Source organism: Zonotrichia albicollis, chromosome 1 (assembly GCF_047830755.1).
Source record: "Zonotrichia albicollis isolate bZonAlb1 chromosome 1, bZonAlb1.hap1, whole genome shotgun sequence".
In the NCBI taxonomy this organism is placed as follows: Eukaryota; Metazoa; Chordata; class Aves; order Passeriformes; family Passerellidae; genus Zonotrichia; species Zonotrichia albicollis.
In genome coordinates this window covers 72721916-72742653 of record NC_133819.1, presented here as the reverse complement: position 1 = coordinate 72742653, position 20738 = coordinate 72721916, and the positions used below count along the sequence as shown (strand labels likewise).

At 46.0% G+C, this 20738-nt stretch overlaps 1 protein-coding gene across 4 annotated transcripts in view; it reads right to left on the bottom strand.

Annotated features, from left to right (window-relative positions):
• Positions 1-20449, bottom strand: part of RNF152 (ring finger protein 152) — a 49853-nt gene extending 29404 nt beyond the window's left edge. Inside the window, exon 1 of one of the 4 annotated variants that reach the window (XM_074545069.1) lies at positions 20357-20449. The gene's annotated coding sequence lies outside the window, so the exon portion shown is untranslated. Of the gene's footprint in view, positions 1-19256; positions 19279-19401; positions 19594-19693; positions 19850-20356 lie in introns of those variants that run through there. The other 3 variants (XM_074545023.1, XM_074545038.1, XM_074545074.1) reach the window with 3 other exon arrangements.
• Between the last annotated feature and the right edge of the window lie 289 nt (positions 20450-20738).

Below are 20738 nucleotides of genomic sequence, written 5' to 3'. Positions count from 1 at the left end.
ACTCCATTCCACTTCGAAGTGCACAATTCAGTATCCAGGTCAGAAAGGAAAAGTGAGTGTGAGGGAAAGGAAGTTCCTTTCCCTGCTCCAATCAATGTCTAATTATTTTACATTAAAAATTAATTTGAAAAAGGGCTAGAATCCAGGCAGTCTAATGGATTTACCTATGAAGAGAAAAGCATCCATGATGAAAAGTTGCTAGATAAAGGTGGGAACTCAGCTTCCTTTGGGTTGAGTATCAGACCAAGCCCTAGCTCCTCTAAATCTTACAACTCCACAGAAGGTACTGAACTCCAGAAAGGAATACAAAGCAGAAGTTGAACTGATTTTTGTGCCACAGAAAGAGGGATACCGACTTAAAAGTCTTCATCTTGATCTTCCCTTGTAGCCAGTTCAAGTGTCTCCTGATTTAGGATGCCAGCCTTTGCAAATGCTGTTCCAGCTTTTCTCTGGGCATTGCACAAGAAGCCTTGTTACATGCATCCCACAGAACACAGAGCCCAGAGGCTTGATACTGCGGTACTTTAAATCTTTTGTGGTGGACCAACTCTGTTGCAAATGTTCCCAAGTTGCTTTAATGTTTCGAAAACCATATGATTAATGCTACAAATGACAGCCAACCCAACTGAGCTAAACACTGCACATCAAGTACTGTACCTTCCCATACACTGCTCCCCCTCAGCTGAGAGAAATCAGGAGGGTGCAGGGTTTCAGACACTCATCTGAAGTCACACATGAAGAGTTAGTCAGTATAAAGAAAAAATGGAGATATTCAGAGGCATTTCACATGCAGAAGAAAAAGGTCATCAAATAAATTATTTTTAGCAAACAACCCACATGCAGTGGGCTTTAGTTTTTGACTTAATACATCTCAAAAACAGGACAAGCTAGCAGACTTTCATGGCAGTGAATGAAAGCCCCACAAATAATCACACTGCCATTAAAAGGTTAAAAGGGTGGGTGGGAGAAGGCATTCTCTTTGCAGAACTCAGGAGCTGCATCTCCTGTGCAAACAGGAAGCCATGACCTAGGCTGTCCCTCCGGCCAGGAGCCCAGACTGGGACTCACTGGGCTGCCCGCCCAATCAGGCAGCACCAAGGCGGCAGCAGCACATCAGCTGGCAGGCAGGATGCTGCAAAGCTCTGCTTAAAAACTGCCCTAGCATGGCCACCTTTCCCTGAGCACTGGGCTTCAGCTTTTAAAATAAAAGCATGTGTGACTGTGTCGCCATCTCAACCAGAAGTATCCATCCACAGCAGACATAAAAATTAATTTTCAAAACAAGCTGCTTGATTACTTTATTGTTATTTTATGTGAGTCCTCATTCAGAGCCTGGCACCATTACTGCCCTCATCTAAAGCCACATGCAAGGGACAATACACCAGGGCAGCTTTCACTGTGTGAACTGAGGGTGGACAGGAGGGGGCATTTCCTTTGCTTTCTAGAAGCAGACAACTCCCACTCAATAGTTAATTCAGACTCTAAGCTATTTTCACCAATCACTTGAAAGTTAAATAATTATCCCATTTTAAAAAATCTAGTAATTATATTTTGCATTCCCCCCCCTTCCAAACAGCCATTGCTCTTGTGACAATATTCATCTTGTCCATGATGTCTATTATCTGCTATATAAATATTGATGATCTGAGTAATTGCTGTTCTGTAGATATGCTTCTCAAAGATATAAATTTCTCTGCCTGAAGTAGGCTGCTGACAAAGTGCTTTCCTCATTTTGCATGGCAATGAAACATTACTGGAGGTGTCACTGGGAGGGGGGGAAGAAATTAAAAAAGCAGCGAGTAATAACAGCCTTTGAAGAAGAGAAATTAAGTGATGTTTGTCTGTGCTGGGAAGACCAAATAGTAGCAAAGAACAATAAGTTAGCTAAGCTGGTAGTCAGGCAGTTTAAGTTTAGCTTATGCTGTGCCAACACCAAGCACAGCTGAAAAGGAAAGAACTCCTCTGGGCTTAGTGCTGGCCACCACTAAACTGGGCAGGCCTAGTAGTGACATGCTGTGTACAACATCCACACTGTACTTATCCCCTGGTGGCAGGGGTTACTTCTTCTAGATCACAATCCAACCAGAAAGCCAAGCCAAGGAGGAAGCACACCACGCTGAACATTATGCTGGGACAAACAGGCACTCAGTGCCACTCTGTGTAACCTTTGGCAGCACAAAGCCAACGCGTCACACCAAAGCAAAGATGGTCCTGATGCAAACCAACACTCAAACATGGATACCACAGGCACAAAACACAGCATTGCTGCAATATGTTCTTGCTGGTTCAGTGCATTTGCCCAGCAGGCCTTGTGAACAGCCAGGCAGCCTCTGTCTTCCTGCAATTGATGAGAATCACTAAGAACACCCCACTGCACATTCTGGCTCATCTGATCATACTGCCCTCTGGTCTGGCAACCCAATTTTGAGAGAATCCTCCCAATGGCACACGGCCTCACCCTTCCAGACTTGAAATTTGCCTCTGGACAGTAAACAGTATGTGACAGATGAAGGCTCTTCCTTAGTAGGCACAGACTTCCTACAATACAAAACCTGAGTCTGAACCTCAATAAAATTACCCCTCTGGAATTATGGGTCAAGAGAACCCATAATTTTTTTCAGTGATGTAGAATTTGGCAAAGTTTATACTAAGAGAGTTTCCTTGTAAAAATAATCTGAGAAACAGTTGTTTACAGTATCTGGAAACAAACACTGGACAAAGACCTTTATTAAATTTTCTTTTTAAATCTTTTGAACCTATATATGCTACAGAAATTAAGGGGGAACTGAAACTCTGCGTGATTTACATCTGTATTACTGAAGTTTAGGAAGTATGTGAAGAGGATGGAGAAGGCAGCAGGAGAAGAGACACCAGACTCCCTATGGGAGCTGGAGGCCAGGGCAGGGGGCAGGAGGTGGGTAGGGACAGGGAACAAGCAGGAAGCAAGGGGGAACACAGATAACAGGCAAGCAGCATTCGGCATGTCCAGAGGTGGAGAGAGAGGAACGTTTGTTTGTATGAATGTTTGTAACGAGCATAAGAGGTACATCTGGAAGTCTTATTTCTCTGTTGCCTAGTTCTAACAACTACATAATAAGCCATTATACATAATCATAGCAGCCACATTTTTATATATGTATTATACGCACATGAACAGATTCAGAGTAGTTTACTAAACACTCATACAATCTATGTTCTCCCTGCAACACTGAATGCTAAGCCATCTACTTTTTTAGTGGATCCCTTGTCATATAATTAACTCCTCTTCCAGTTTCTACAGCTTGTGTCCTTCCCCCATAATTTCTACAATGCTTTGGGGTTTGTATGTTACAATCTCTAATCACAACTGCTGCTCATCTCCGCATTTTGAAGGGAAGTTGCTTCCAGCAGAAAACTGAAGGTTGAACTCTTAGCAGTAACACTGGGCATGCTTAACTACTACTAAGCCACATAGCATAGCCTAATTAGTCCAGTAAGTCTTTTTAAAAAAATCCGCATGACCTCGGTTCTTACACTGAGTCACTTTGGAGATCAGTTGAAACAGAGCCCTCAGTAATTCTCTAAGATCAAGAACAGACTGCATTACTTGAAGAGGACTGGATCCTAACTAAAACAATCAAATAACCCCCACCATCTCACCTCCATTTTTCCCCCTCTTCTGTTTTGAAGACAAGACACAATTTAGTGACCTCCAACAAGTAGCTCATCTTAATTACAGGGCCTCCTATATTTCTCAGAACTACTTTGTTAGTGTGCTGATTAGTTGTAACACATGCTGTATGCACATGAAATGCTCTCCTGCTAATGCAAATTACTTTGCATGTAAACACAAAATGCAGGTGGGCCAAACCACTAACTACCCAATTCACAAGCACAGACTTCAGACTCTCAAGCTTTCACATGCATATTCATTTCAATGCGCTGAAATGTAAAACCCCTTTAAGAAATGTGCCTCAAATCTAAAGTGTTCACATTCCTGAGTCACTAGAAAGTGAAATTAAATTATTTTCAGGTAGTTCTTAATCCCATGTTTCACTGTGAAATCACAGTCACGTAACTTTACTAAAGCTATGCCTGTCCAGGACATCTTTTCATCTTTTCCTGCACAGCAGCATCTGGAGCATGACAAAATACAATCTCTATCCACCACAACTGCATCACCGAATTTCCTCGGAGAGGATGCAAACCAGCAGCACTCCCAGCTCAGTGTGTTTTCATGAAAAGAGCAGCAAGCTTCATCACAGCTGTGCCAAAGTCGCTATGTCCACAAAAAGAAATGCTTCACTGGGTTTGTATCCGGCTACAGTCTCTCTCACGGAGATATGAAAATGCAATTTCACTATAAAAATAAATACAGTGGAGTGAATAATTTCTTGCACTGGGCACATGGCCATCTAATTTCACTGCTTCCAAAAAGCCACTGTACTAAGACCTAGGAAGCAGACAGTGTGTGGACTACAGGACCCTGCTTCTTTAGCTCTTTCCGATTTGCCTCAGCTTTCCCAGGGAGCGCAAGGCTTCCAGCACGGTGTCTGTGCCTCCCAGATGCTGAGCACCCTTTCTCAGCAGGTAAGGGCAGGGGTACGTTTCTCTACCAGTGCAAGATCTGTAAGGAGGCTTTGCAGAGGCAGCCAAGGCACCAGGAAACAGGGATCCTTGATCTGTGATGAAGGAAGAGCTAAATCACCAACACACATACTCAAAGTAGCACAGAGACCTGTGTGGTTTTGGGAGAAGCAGCACACCTCCTAGTCTTTCCTTTTGATAGAACAGAACTACTTTACATCAGCTTTTTACAGCAAAGGAGTTCACAAGAAGAAATTTTGCCAATACCTGGAGTTTTCTGCTTTACAAAGCTAGCAAAATCCAGTCAAAAGACTTACAGAAAGTGTATGAGCACTATTCTAATTAAATTTATTTACACTATGTACTTCTCATACACAGCACCAGCTACCAAATACATCACCCAATAATTCAAAGAAACCTAATAAGCAGTTTGAGATTCCAGGCAGTCCACTGAAATTGCTACTCCTACAACCCTCTTTCTTCTTGATTTTCAGCTACAGAAGGTAACGTGCCAGCAATCTATCTTGGAACAGAAGCTGATGAAATAGGGGCATTTACAAAAAAAAAGGCAATACAATACAGTTCATGAACCCATTTGCTTACCAAATGAACATGTTTAGCAATTTCCTTCTATGCAGCACTAAATAAATGCAACTTGCATTTCTTCTATTTATGATTTTTGTGACTTTAAACCTTTTCTTCTTCAGTTTATGCTAAATGGTTCCCAGTTTTCACTTTGAGAATATTCCAAGGATATACAAGCTCCAGATAGTCTAAACACATGTATCCTGACACACAAGACTAATCCCCACTTTCTAGGTGCACTACAAGCAAACTACAGCTCTGTTTTCAAATGAAGCTGATCTTTAAAACCTTTAAAAATGTACTGAAATAAGGCCAGCAATAAATTTGGGATTGCCTTGAGGAGGAATAGGAGTGGTCAGTCCTCTTTGTACTTATCTCCCAATGTTGACAGTTTTGTGGCTTTTCTTCCTTTGTTTCTTTGCAGTAAAACTCAGCTGGTTTAAACAATTGCCTTCAATGTTCTCATCAACACAGGAGAAAAGAGGAAGAGCTGATGCAAGAAGCTTTTCCTTTTGGGCAATTCAGAGCTTTCAGTGCTCTGGCTTGTATGTTTCTGTCTGCTTGTAGCTTTGAATGGAAAACACTCATGCGATCCACAGGAGGTCACAAAACACTGCCAGAAATCAGATGCAGGTACGACGCAGTAAAGAAGCGAAACAACCAACCCCCCAAACTATCTGCTCCCTTATATTACTTTCTTTTTTCTTGCTCGCAAATCTTGCCACAACTGGAAAAGTGGCAAGAAAAGAAAATGTTAATGGGGTCACAGAGTAATTACTTAGCTTTTGAAAGTACAGTCAAGGACTTTCCTCTCGTGGAAGAGACACATTTCACACACAAAGAAGCTCAGAACTTCTGTCATGTCTGGCAGTACTAAAACACCCAAAACCAGTTTCATCCACCTAGACAACCGCATGCATCCCCTTCAGTGAACAAATCAGTAAGCCAAGCTGAAATATAAAAGGACCTGCACCTTAAGATTTACAAAAGGGGGAAGCTGATACATCTCAGAAGTATGCAGCACATCACACCCACGACTTCAGACCCCCTTGAGGCAGGCACTGCTTTTGCTCAGACACGTGTCACAAGGGAAATGGAGAAGGGAGACTCCCAGACTGTGACGCAGGCCAGGAATCTCGAAGACGTGCACTGCACACTTCAGAACTAAGAGATGCAACCACCTCTAGTACTAATTAATAGCAAAAAAAAAAAAAAAAAAAAAAAAAAAAAAAAAAACAAAAACAAGAAAACAATGAGCTGGAAGAAAATTAATTGGACATGCCTATTCAATACCCTAAACTAGTTTTACATGAACAGCAACTGCGCTGTAAGTTAGAAAAGGACATGCAGCATTAAGAAATTGGAAAAGGAAGCCTATGTTTATGTACCACCAGAATACGAAGTGGAATAACTTGTAAAGTTACTGCAAATTGGTAAATGCAACTTTTTTATACAAGTAAATTTATATAAATCACTGATTTTTTTACCAGCCTGTTTTTGGTAAATCAAAAATATCCATATATTTTGGTTTTTTCCTCCATACATACATGTATGAATGCCCATACAAAACAACATCTTCAACCTTTTACTTTTCTTATTTTGCCACCAAGAGAAACATAGAAGAAAGAGGGTGAGAGAAGGAAGCAGAAAAGAGGGATCTTTTTGTATTTTGCTTTTAAATTAAAAAACAATAGGTGGAGTACATTTCTTTGCATAGATTTTTTCTGGTTTGGGAAAAAGCATTTTCCATTTGATTAATTCAATCAACTAAGCATGTGACAAGTACCAAGAACAAACAGTTTTGTACCAAAGAGCCCGGCCCTTTGATTTCAGCTATTTCTAAAAAATGGGTACTTCTATACAAAGAAAGCCAATCATCAGGACATGAAAATCAGATCCCCCTGCACTACACTGTTGATCCACAGCACAGAGGAGCATCTAAGCCTCTGTGGACTGCATGCCGTGGCTGCCTTTGCTCCCATTTGAGAGCACAGGACACAATTAGCATTTTCCAGCTTCTCCTCCCCACTGACACTATGGAACAATTAAGAGCATGAATGAAGGTCTGAGCACCAGCCCTCATAAATTACACACACAGAGATCCTTCTGTTTGAACCCAATCTTCCACAGGTCTCTAATGAGAGCCGTGAACACCATCTACTAATCATCTCATCAGTAATGCAAATAACCATCTTGACCTCCCATCAAGTGCCTCTCCAGCTTGAACACTGTGCCCTCAGACTGCACAACCCTGGGTGCCAAAGCTGCCGTGTCCCACTGGAAGAACCTCGGCATGACAATGCTCGGTACATCCCACAGCCTGCTGAGCACAGCCACGCACCAAGAGCCAAAGCAAACCCTCAGCCACTTCTGTCCCTGGCTCTGCACGCCCCCAACAGCCAGGTACTGCACAGGCAGGGATCTCAGATCTCACAGAGGACGCCTTGTTCAGCTGTGGCAACACATTTCAGGCCCCTAAAACAAAACACTGAATAAGCAACACAGCAGAACGGCTACAGCACAGGCCTGGCAACTGAAAAATGGAAATACGACCTTGGTTTTGACCCCCAGGGACATCACACCCTGCTCTGGGGATGCCACAGCAATGCTGTTATCCTGGACAAACCTCAGGCTCATCCTATGCTCCCAGGCCCATTTCCACTCCCCATCTCCTGCTGCTGAATGGTCCTTGATCCTGGTGCATCATTTGCCATGCCTAAGACTGTGGATGGACCCTGTTAGAGCACTTTGAAATCAAAATGAAAAGAAAGGCATTCTTCTGTGAAACATCATTACCACCCTGCCAGCAAAGTGTGAATTGCAAGAGCTTCCAAAATAAAAATAAATGTATTTGTATTAGTCCCTTACCCTTGGCATGAGGCCCATACTGCCAGTTCTCATAACATTTACAGGGAAACTGGCATACACAACAGTGCAGCAAACAAAAGGAAATTCTGTGAGAATCAGATCAAAACATACCAAACAGGACTTGATACCACAAAACCAAAGACAAGCTTCACCTGGGCAAGGAACTTGTAGCTGTAGTCACTGACATTAACAGATCTGCCACGACAGAGGGAAGAAAACAGGCTCCCAAGTATCTGCAAAATAGCATTTTTCAGGTTTTCTTTTAAATAAATAGATTTGGAAAGTATTGCTAAGGGGGGAAAAAAGCTTAAAGGATTTAAATATTCCAAATAACAGTGCCAGTACTTCAGCACCTCTGGTTCTGCTGTGGCACAGCTCAGCCCCTGCCAGCAGTTCCCTACCCCACTGGAAGGAGAGCTGGGCTTCCAGTGCCACTCTCAGCAAATTTCTACTTTCTAAGCAGCACGCGCCTGAACAAGAGAAACCCTCCTATCAGCATTAGCAGCTGTGCCTACAGCACAAACAGCACAGGCACGTACACTGCAAAACCTCAGCGTTTGCTTGTGTGTAAACAGCACATTTCTGGAAAGGCAGAGTGAGTATTTTCAGAGTAAACACTGCAAAGATTTTGCGTCCTTTAGGATGTCAGAAAGCCGCTGTGATCCACTGCTCATCTTCCCCACTTACCTCCTGCTTAGCTAAGGTGCCTCTAGAACTCACAGGAATCACAACCACATCTCACAAGCCTGTTTTCCTCCCTGCAACAATGGGAGGAACTTTTCCTCTTACAGCAGCCCAGCTCCTTGGTGCGCTACCCTGCCTAATGTTAGCTTACAGACATTAAAATATCAACCAGTTCCAGAGCAGGAAAGGAAGCCAGAGGAACAAATTTCTAAACCTCACCACTAGAATGGCAGCTGCTGCCCTACTTGAAGGCAAGTAGGGAGAAATGGGGGAGGCTCCTCACTGCCCAACTCGATCCCAGAAATACTTACAAAGGTATGAGAGAGATGGAAGAAACACATAAGCTAAAGCATTGAGGCAGAAGACCATCTCCACCCCGAATTATTAATTTTCAGAAACAGAGCAGCCCTCCAAGATCCCAAAGATACCTTCCCTTATGCAACTCTACCTGCAGCAGATGGAAAAGAATACTTGTTTGATGCAGATGCCAGGACTTTGAGACCAGGACTTTAATTTAAAGAGCCCACTCCTGAAAGGTGTCCCTTTCTCAGCTTTTGACTTGGGAGGGAGCAGGAGGAGGCAAGCAAGAAGACTGATGCTTTCTTTTCTTAACCACCTACACAAGTACTTTTTCAAAACATGTAGAATTATAGCATGTTATGTTTGAATTAAGTAGCATGGGGGGAGAAGGTCTCAGTAACAGAGGAAAGAAAAGCTAGGAAAAATACTACAAAGAAAATTGGTTTATTTAAAACCTGAAGAAAAATGAAACTTAGAAGAGAGTGTTTTGGTCCAATCGTGGATGAAGCACACTCAAGTAAAACACCTGCCCAGAAGAAAACCTCATGCTGCAAAAAACTGCTACTTGCAGACTGAGCCTGAGGGCTTCATCAGCTGAAAAAGAATCTCCCTCAGGTTAAAGGCCAGCACTGCTGGTCACCCACCAGCCAGGCAGCTCCACCATCCTCACTCCTTTCTATGAGGATGAAGGGCACACAGAGGAAATTACAAGTCTAGAACCTAGGTACCCCTTACAGGCTTGAGGACCTTGACACCATAGGTGTTTGCAAGAGCCTCTTTTTTCTCTAGCTGCATCAGGACAGTATTTCAGATCTGATTTACTGTCTAGACACAGCATACTATCACACAGGACAACTGAAGAAGACTGAGAGCAGCAGAGTGTGGAAAACAGACTGGCCCAATCTTTTTCTGTCTTTTAAAACAGTACAGCGTGCAGTCCACATCAACATCCTCACAAAAATGCTGGATTTGTCCTGCACCTCAGGAGCTGGCTGCTGAAAACAATCCAGAATACAATTAAAACATGGATTCTGTTAACTTTCACTTCCCTCTGCAATTTTGTAACCGTCTCATCCATCAATTTTGAAAGAACATTAATAGTGGCATCAGCTGGCTCTCCACCTCCTCTGCTGAGCCAGCTTTTTCCAACCCCTGTCCCTGCCTCTAAGCATCTGACCACAGATGCTGTGAAGAAGAGGAGAGGAGGGAGGCAAACCAGGGGTGGAGAGAGGCCAGCAGGGCACACCTAACACGGGGGCCACCCCACAGAGGAGCTGGTTTTTTCCCATGGGTGCTATTGCAACTTACAATGCCTGTAGGTCTGCCTAAACATGCTTACTTCAAAAGAAAACCGCACACACAAAATAGAGAGAACAAGGTTCTATCAGGGATTAAGTGAAGCCTACCCAAGCACAGACCAAATCCTAGGCACACAGGCTCACCACCACCTTCCACAGGCTGGAGATGCCTATGCAAGTGTTTTTTGCTGTTTACTTTCTCTCCCCACAAAACCTGTCCCTCGCCTCTTTAAGATGTGTAGATGTCTCCATTGATACAAGCTATTTCTCCCAGTACCTTCCAGAGGCTTGACAAAGTCCCTGGAACCCCAAGAACTTTCAGGTAATAGCTGAAGACCAGTCCCATGTTCCTGCTAATTGTCTCTCCTCAAACACATGAAGTTCAGTAATCAAATACTGGCTCTTGGACTTACACACAGCGGCAATGCAAGGAGAAAAACCAGCTGGTGCCAGTTTTTAGCATCTGGCTTATTAATTATTTTGTAAAGGTATACAATCCTTGGAGTCATCTGAAATTTTTTAAGACACTCTGACATTATTTTATTAATCTAGTTTGACATGTTTTATAGTGATCATGGCCATGATTCATACCACAAACTCCCAAGAACACAAGTCTGACTTTTAAATTATTATCATCCCAAATGTTTCACTGCAGGTCAGCCTGGTCTGTTCCAAGACCAGATTTGTTGGCAAGCATATTTTCTTTGCTGGTACATCCACTTTTCCTCATCTAGTAAAATGAAACAAAAAATCCTGAAGTTCATAAAGAAAGCCTATTGTTATGGTCATTTGAACACAATTAGAAATTGTCTACATCCTCCTCTCTTGCTGCTGCATGAGGTTGGTATTAAACCACCCCCCTCCCCTGAATAAAGATGTAGGAAGAGACTCGTTGTAAATTGGTCAGAAGACAGAAGTGCAGACATCTAATGACTTGCTGGAACAACAGACACCACTTTTCTGGAAAGCAGCCAAGTTCACCAACTTGCATTTCAGCTGGAAGCTCAGCCCCTAGAACCTGCACACTCTTTCTTGCACTATCATGCTGCTATTCATTTCCAGAAAATAAAAAAGCACGAGCAATTAGTGTTCCTCACCATGAATTGTTACAATTTCAGTAACATATTTCACCCCATGGAAGGTAGGTGACATCAAGCAAGACTGCATACAACAAAATACTGAAGAACAGGGTGGAACACAACATATTCTTTAGATATAAGGTATAAATAGAGTTGGCCTAAAGCAGCCATTTCCCCATTGTTTGATCTCAAAGTATTCCCATAGTAATGGCTGTGGTCTAAAAGTAAGGAAGATTAATATTTTAAAATGCTTCAAAGGCATTGGGCTGGCTTTCACCTACAGTTTGAATAGGCAAAAATTACAGATGTACACTACAATCAAGATTGTACATAACTGTACCAGGCTATCTGGGACCTCTGGAAAATTATAAGTAGCACCAGAAACAACAGGCTGAAGTGATGTTACATGAGAACATGTGGAGAGAAGCAGATAGCATTTGTCAGGGGAACACAGAAACAGGGGGGGAAAGGAGGGAGGACTGGGAAGGGCAAGTTTAGGAGGACAACAAGGCTGCCTCACAGTGCAGAGCAGAAGAGACACAAACAAGTTAGAGAGGACTTGGGAAGCACCAGAACTCTGCCTACCCCATCCTTAACTGGGATCTGAGGATATCCAGACTCTGGGCTGCAAAGTCCCCCAGTACAGCATCACACAACCTGCTGAGCATGTCATCCCACTCCAGCCACTGACCACCATCCATAACAAACAGGGCTTCCTCATTAGGCCCTTATCTCATGGGCTAGAAATTAATGTTAGATCCCAAGGGTCTGTGCTCTCTGTATGACTCAGGCCACTGCAGATTCACATGACAAGGCCTAATTTTTATTTATCTCCTGCTTTTCCCTTTGTACAGTTATAAAATTAAACCTAGCTATGGTATTTTTTAATACAAAGACTGCAAACGTGGTCACTTCAAAATTAGGGGGTATCATGAAGACTGCCTATACAACCTTCACCCCACTTCTGTATGTATCTGCACTGACTCCAATTCAATAATCACAAACCATGTGAGCTCTAGAAATGAACTGCTTTCAAAAAAAGGCAGTTAAGGTTGTGTGATAAAAGCAACAGCTATCCCTCAAATCCTGACTCTCTCAGTGAATGTCAGCAACATTAGTGAACAAAGCAATGCAGGAAGAAAGAAACAACCACCTTGCATGAGGAAGTTGGACATAGCACCTACAGGCAGGAATTACCTCCTCCTTGGCTTCACACTTAACCTTTTAAGAAGTTCAGCAACTCTCTGAAACCAGTTTTCTCTTCAGGTGACCCCTAATGGGGCAGTTCCACGCTCAAGTCAAGGCATTTAGGGCTAATCTACAGACACCAACAGCTGAGGTCAGCTGTCCTTACACTTCCAGCAGATGAACTGCTACATCATGCCAGGTATTCTGGGATGAGTGAAAAATAAAACCATACCCAAGTATCTCTTTGATGTAGCCAAAATTGAAGGTGTTTCAATCTCCAGACATTTATTTGTTCTTTGACTTCATTCCTCAACTACAAAAACACAGACAATACCTGTACCTGATACGCTGCAAGAATAACTTCTCCACCTGAGAAAGCCCTCCAGGAAGGAATTAGCAACTGTTCAGTTCAAGGTCTGGATAGGGTGTAAAATAAAGATGTAGAGACACATGGAGAAAGTAAATGTGGGGAAGAGAAAATGAATTATGCAGCAATTACCTATCCAGTGAAAAAGGGACTCTGTGAAAGGGAAAAAATGATGCAATTACAGAATTAAAGATTGTATCATAATGCAGATGCAAAGGGGAGTTCTGCAACATTAGCCCTGGAACTTCATTGCTTTTGTCCTCCTGATTTTGTAACCCCATTGTTCCCCTAATATCATTATTTCATAAGCAATTGAAATGCAACACAATTATGTGATCATATGTTTATATCTTTTCATCATTAATAACATGTGGAACAACCAGCAGCCTCTGCTCCCAACATGATGGATGCCTCCAGCAGATGGCTGTGAACAACTGCCTTTCTTCCACCTTTATCTGAGGTAAAGAGCAGGGAGAAGAAAGGGATCTTTTATGCTTCAATTCCATGCACAAACATTTGAGGATTTTGGGGTTGTTTCAGAGGACGAAACCAAGACCAATATCAATCACCTACTCTGAAGCTGATTGTCACAAATCAGATTTTATGAACAGAGGCACTGAGCAGCTGATGTGCTTTGCCCAAGGTCAGAAGGAAAGCTCCCCAAGGCCTGGATCCCAAATGACCCCACTCACAGCCTTCTGCCCAAGCCACTGAATCCCTCCTACCTCCAAAATAACACTTTTTAAAGTGTAATCATTGCTCCTAACTGCAGGTGAGGGAAGAAGCCCATCATACCCAGGCTGTGTTTCTGTGTTTGTGGGTAGATACAGCCAATGAGCAACTTCGGGGAGAGCATCAGATAAAATACAACTGGCAAGCAAACATTACAGCTGTATGTGTTCATGCTGAATGATAATTGTTATATTGGGTCTTTTAAGTAAATTCCCTTGCATACATCTGACTTCAGGCCAATTGCCAACATGTTTCTCAGTGTCTGGGTCACCCTGCTTGGTGAGGGAAAGCAGCTGCAATAGCAACAACCCAACTGGTTTTATTTGCAAGATGGTATTAGCTGGCAAGAGGCAGTGTGTCTGACACCATGCTCCCTATGCATGCTTCATGCTTTTTAAAAAGTCTTATTTGCCTTTCTATGTCCCCAGTTGCAAACACACACCCAGGCTTTCTTTTAAGTAATACTTTCACCCTTGTCTGTGGGGTGCTGGCAGCTACTACCACAAAATTTACATGGTCTTGTGCACCTAACAAAGCAAGTTTCACTTCTATCTTTCCCCATCCTCAGAGAGCAGAGTTTGCAAACCCTAGAGCTATCAAATCCCTGAGGGGCAGTCAGTCAGAGCCTGCAGTGTTCCAGGCACTCAGGTCACACCAGCTCTTCTCAGTGCATATCTTTTGGAAAAGCTCCACCATGGAAAAGTCCACTGTGGTTGGTAATGGAAACATTGCAATCCTTCCCTCTTGGCATGCATGCCTCCCTCCTGCTCAGTTCAGTTTAAAAGCTAACAGAGAAAGCACCATCCCTAAGGGTATAGGGGGTAGCACAACACATCTAACAAGAACAGGCAAGATAACACCACAGCCATGTTTCACCCCACATCTGCCTGCTTCAGGATTTCTGAAGCTTGGGGGGCTGGCACCTTCAGAGGAGGAGCCTGCAAAGTCCTGTCCAAGCCCAAGAGTCCATTATAGCATTTTGCCTCATTAGCATGACTTGATGCTCCACATCCTCTGCAAACCATGATGGGGAGCCAGCTATGCAGTTCCTCCCTTCACCTCACCGCGACAGATGCATCTGGTTTACCTAGATCTATATGGGTGTTTAAGATTTACCTTGGCCCTCTAAGGTGTCACATAATATCTTGACATTAGAGCCTGACACTGGTGGTCTCTGCAGGGCTATGGTCTATGCTCCACACCAACAGGTTTGCATCATCTGACAATCAGCAGCAACAAAAAGGGTAACAAAATGCACAGTGAGTGAGGAAATTGCATATGCATCCCATAAATGCTCAACACCTCTGACACTCCTATTTCTACTCTCAATGCTTGTCTTTTCCTTCAGTCCAAGTCTGGAAGGAATGTGCTCACCACATCCAGCACAGCTATACTGTGTAGCACAGACACAGCCTGGGTCAGGGTAAGTCTGATTCTCTCAGTACAATGGTGTCCAGATTTCAGAGGCACCCCTCAAGACAGCCATGCCAAACCAGCTGCATCTATACTGGGATGCTCAGCAACACACAAGCATGTCCCTGACATCCCACAGCAGCACCTCAGCCCAAGTGCACACCTACCTAAAGTCACTCTGGGGAGGGAGAGGGCTGTGTCGGAATCCGAGACTGCATTCACTCACAGAAGCTGCTGTGGGAGAAACGCACAACACTGAATGTTACCAGTGTCAAATTATCACTGAATTCAACAGGATGGCTGGCATTAGTGCACACCAGAGTATCACAGTGCCACTGCACACGTGCAGAGTGTTGCCCATGCACACACACCTCTGCTAAGTCCTGCCCAGTGTGCATATTCCCATCTGCTCCAACACTCCCCTCCCAAGGTGTCCTGGAGGTCAGAGAAAGCAGGCCTGTCAGCCCACAAGCCTTCCTAAATCTCATGTGGCTCTAGTTTGACAAACCAAAGGGCAGCCATGCTGCAAAGGAGAGTAACAAACAGGACTCATCTGTGGGACATCTGTATCCTCTACCCTCCTGCCCCTGCAGTTCCCCTCAATGCTGCCTCACATCCATCCCTGCCAGGCAAATTGGCCAGGGCTGCAGAGCTGCTGCATGTTTGACCACCACACAAGCAATGCCTGGCTGGACAGCCACTACCAGGCAGAACAGAGAGTAGCTGTAAGCAGTCTAGTTTTCATCAGAGAGAGCACTGCTTCAAAGATTTCCCTGCCACCCACTACTCTTAACAAACACAAGTGGGAAATGAGTGATCTTCCAGACTGCCAACCATTGGTGCAATCTGGTTGAAACTAGCCAAACAGGAGACAAACAGTGCTCATTTCCTGGGGAAACTAAGTTAAAATGAAATAAAATAAAACCAGATGAAAATCATGATGTTTCATTAGTGGTGTTGCCATGTTCTGCTACATCCCAAACAACAACGCCTTGCTCAATCCAGCCTGTGAGCTGCATGGCACACAATGCAGTTCAGCTCTGTAACTACCCAGATGTTACACATCTGGAGCAGGAAGGGGCAAATTTCAAACTTATTTATGTCTGGGGGTTGCCCTGAAGGGGTAATTTCTGCAGCAGAAAAACAGGGCAAGGGGATTTGCATCTGAAAGCAGTGAAATGCTTTGTCAGGGCTGAAGAACTATCATTCAGATCTCAGGGTGAAAGCAGCTCTCCTTCACAACCATAGAAACTAATTCATCCTAGAGACCTCAGCATTCTTCTCCTTGCCATCCCCAGCATCCCCTTAACCCATGCTGTTGGTGCCTGGCCCTATCGCTGCCTTTAGGGCAGGGGGCAGCTCTGCTGCAGTCAGACCAGCAAATGTTGAGCCCTTGCCAGTCCAGAAGCCAGGGAGAGGCTGCACTGATGAGCACTGGGAGGGTTTCCTCTAACCCCACTCGGTGTGACGGATGATGCCACAGAGCTGCATCAGTTCCAAGGACTCCTCTGCTCCCTTCGCAGAGCACAGCACAGCAGGAGGAAACAGCAGCGACAAAGCAAGAAAGCAACTCCAGACAGACTCAGAAACAGCTGTGGAATTTCTCTGAAGAGCTGCTTTCTGTAAGGGGAGGAAAGCCCAGCCTTCCATCTGACTTCCAGCCCACCCACCCACCGGATAGAGGCAAAGCATAAGAAGAGGAGAAAATTTAAGGCATGCCAAGATCCCAGGCTCTGGAAATTAGTTTCCCACATGCTCCACAAAAAGAGCACTCACACCCAAAATCTGCTGCTTTGAACTTAGATTGCACACCATTTACTCAGCTGAATAACCACACTCAAATCAGAGACACTACTTGCCTGACTACCTTCTACTCGGGTGTACGGGTGTACGGAAGGGGGCTGCAGAACTAGCTGACAAATAAACACAAGTATACAAAAGGCAGTCTAAGGACACTTGATCTTCTTAAAAAATGCCTGATCTTCTTAAAAAGGCTAGAGCCCTAGGCTAAGTCCCAAAGTCAACAGGCATGGGGTCAGAAACACAAATCACCAGGTCTTCAGTAGAGTCATGTCAACTGATCAGGGAATCATCTAAATTCATTCATACCAAAGACCTATATCCTCCAGGCCCCATCAACTGATTGAGGTCACAGTCTGAAAAATATTTCACTGGCTTAGAAAACTAAATTCTGCTCAAAAGGATGGCTTGAGCATTTAGGAGTATAAGCCTCATTAGCTTCCAGCAAGACTTCAAGCCCCAAGCACAAACTAATGCTCCATAAAACTCCAGCAGAGAAGCACCACTGCTCCTGCTCTGCCAGTACTGGTCCCAAGTACGGTCAGCTGTTCTGGATGGAACCCAAACATGATGTGGCATTTGCTGTCAGCCCCATGCAAGGCAAAACGATGAGCAGTTCACACCCTAGAAAGCTTATGAGAGGTAGCCCTGAGATTGAAATCTCCATATGTAAACTTGCTTTCACGCATCCCTCTAATTTCACTGGGGCAACTCACATGACTGAAGTTAAACCTGTGCTGAAGCCTCTGCTGGATTGTGGCTGATGGAGCTTCTGATCCAATTCATCGAGGGGTCGAGGTGAGAACCCCAAACTGAAGCCAAGAGCAGGTATGACAAAAACATCCACAGATTTTGGCAAAGCTGAAGGACCAAGAGAGTCCCTCAGGGAAGGGTGACCAGCACCCAGAAGGATCTACTTGCCCATTCCCTCGGCACTCTGCTAAGCCACGGCAGGTCTCTGAACGAGAGGCTCATTCTGAGCTCTTGCATTTCCATGTATAACCTAAACACACAATATTAAGGCCAAAATAATATTTCTTGTCTTCCTGGCATTTCTAATCTGGATATCTCACAGCACTATCCAATACTCCCAAGAAGACGTCCCAATGTATTTCTATCACATATGGTCCAACCAACTTTCTCCCAGAAAAGCAGCAAAAAACAGGTATCACTTTACTTTGTCTTCACATTCCTGGCCAGCTGTCCAAACCCTCTGAAAGACCTCACAGCTTTGAGCCAGAGGCTTGGGCTGTTTAACTGCACTGCCAGCTTGTGCATAGCGGGAATTTTCCACAGAGCCCTGTCCCAACAGCCGTGGGCACGCCAGTGCCACCACAGCACAAGGCTGTCCCAGCTTTGCACTCCTCAGCCAGGACTACTTTTACATTCCACCTTCCATGCAACTAGTAAGAAGGTGAAATCCAGCTGCACACTGGATACATAGCCAAGAACAGAGTTTTCAGCAGAAGGGGTTTTTTCCCAGATTGCTATTGTTGTCATCCCATAGGCTCTACATTAGCGCAGACTCGCTGGGCATCTCAAAAAGGCCTGTAGTACAGAAAGGCTGAGAACAGGACCTTCATACTCATCCTAAGTTGGAAGGCTACAAGTAATTTCCAACAGCCTAAATGAGACAAAAAAATCTAAGTAAATCTGTATCAAAAACTCTCTAAAACATACTAGTTGAAAACAAAAATAAAAAGCAAAAAACAAACTATGGGCCATATCGATGAGGAGGAGGAAGAGTTTCAGTGAGCAAACAAGCGCAGAGGAATTACTATGTTTACAGTTCAATTAATGGGACCTTATCAAAATCCCGTTTGCGCCTTTTTTTTTTTTTTTTTTTTTTTTGTGAGACACCTATTACACAAATACACACTCTTAATGCCTCGCCGGCTAGCACCCTGGTGCACGTATCCTGGGTATCCACATTTCAGGAGAGGCACAGCTGCTCCCGGAGAAGTCCCTCCACCGGACGGCGTATCGGAACAAAGCGCTTGGGTGACGGATGTCGGCAGGGTCCGTAAATCACATTTTTGGCAGCTCGACCTCAGCTGGGTCGGCATCTAACGCCGTAAGGAACTCTGAGCGCTCCGTACAGCCGGGAGCCTACCTGGACAGAGAGCTTCACGCCTCTCCTCCAGGCTGGTTAAAAGATTAATTAAAGCCTTTTTCTAAAAGCCCGGCGAGATGTCTGGCACTCAATGACAGCACCCGAGTTACCGCGTATCTTCTCCGCTAACAGCCGGCATAAGGAAGGGAAATCAACCCCAAAAAAAACCCAAAACGAACCCAAACCAACGCAAAAGCACCACCGAACCTCCCCCTGGAACAAAGGACCTCACCAAACCCCGTCTCTAAGTTATCTGGATTTACTTGCTCGCAGAGCACACGGATAACCTTCCTTCGCTCGCAACAGCGCTGGTGCGATGCAGGCGCGACCCCGCCGGGTTCCGAAGTAACCTCGGCTCCCGCCGCCCTCCCGGGACGCGGTGGCGGCGGGAGCTGCTCGGCCGCTCACCTGCACCGCGCATCGCGCCGCGGCACCGCCCGGGGGGACCCCGCTCTGCCGCGGCCACCCGAGCGCGGCGGGGCCGGCCGGGGCAGGCGCTTACGAAACCCGCGTCTGCCCCTCGCCCGGGCGGGAGGCGTGGCGGGGGGCATCCGCGCCCGCAGCGGCCCCGCTCCGCGCCGGGAAGAGGAGGAGGGAGAGGCGCCCCCGCCGCTGGCTCCACCGCGCGCGAGCATCGCCGGCCGCCCCGGGGGGAGGCCGGGAGGGGAGCCCCGCCGGCGGGCAGCGGGCGCTCACTGACCTTGCCGCCATCCGCCGCCGCCGCCGCCGTGCCTGCCCGCGGGATGGCAGCCCCGCGCCCGCCGCCGCAGCCGGCGCCTTCGCCCCGGCAGCCGGCGCCGCCCCCCGTCCCCCCCCCGCCCCGCCGGGGTGCGGGGCCGAGCGAGGCGTGGCCGCGGCGCCGGGGAGCGCCGGAGCCGCCCCGGACCCCGGTGCGCCCCACCCCGCCCCGGCCGGGGCCGGCCGCTGCTCCGCGGCGGCTGCCGCTGGCCAGGCTGCCCGGGGGGGCCGGAGCGGGGCAGCCTCGCAGCAGCGGCAGGCGCGGACAGCCCGTGCCCCGCACGGTGCCACCCGGCCCCGCCAGCGGCGAGAGGGACGATGCAGCGGCCGGGGGGTTCCTCAGGGCTGAGGAAGGGTTCTGCGGCTTTAAGCTGCAGCGTGTTGTGCCACCTGGCCCAAGGTGAGGGACGGCCGCACCTGAGCGCATTCCCGGCGGGACGGAGCGGCGCCTGCCCCGCGCACCCTGCGGAGCTGCCCCCCCGGGGAACGCGGGGCTGTCGGACACCCCGCGCAAGGCAGGTTCTCCGGCTCAAGTGACTTGAGGACCATTAATCTCAGCTGGAGACTCAGAGCTGTATTAGTAGCGCACATTAGAGTGGTATGTACATGTGGTGTGTTGTCTTACCACAGCAGACCCAGGGCCAGGCGAGGGAATAAGGCCTCGTATTTATCCACTGCACCAAGGCCTATGCCGGCAATAGAGCACAGGACCACAGACTCCTTTCTTCTCTCCCTGCAGAGAAAACAATCCTATTTCCATCAGCAGTAAAAGAAAAAATGCATATGTTCCTCCTAGCGTGTCACATGGGATCAGTAATGCCAAGCAGTAAGAGCTACAAATGGCAACAGTAGGCAGGAGTCTTTCACTCCTCATTGCCTCATCTTTTTGCATATCCAGTGTTTTTTGGGGGCAAACAGTTGCAAGAGGTGTGAACACAGACCTGTAGGTTATCCAGGTGTCAGGTTTGTATAGAACACCCTTCTCCCCATATCCTGTAGCTCCAAGC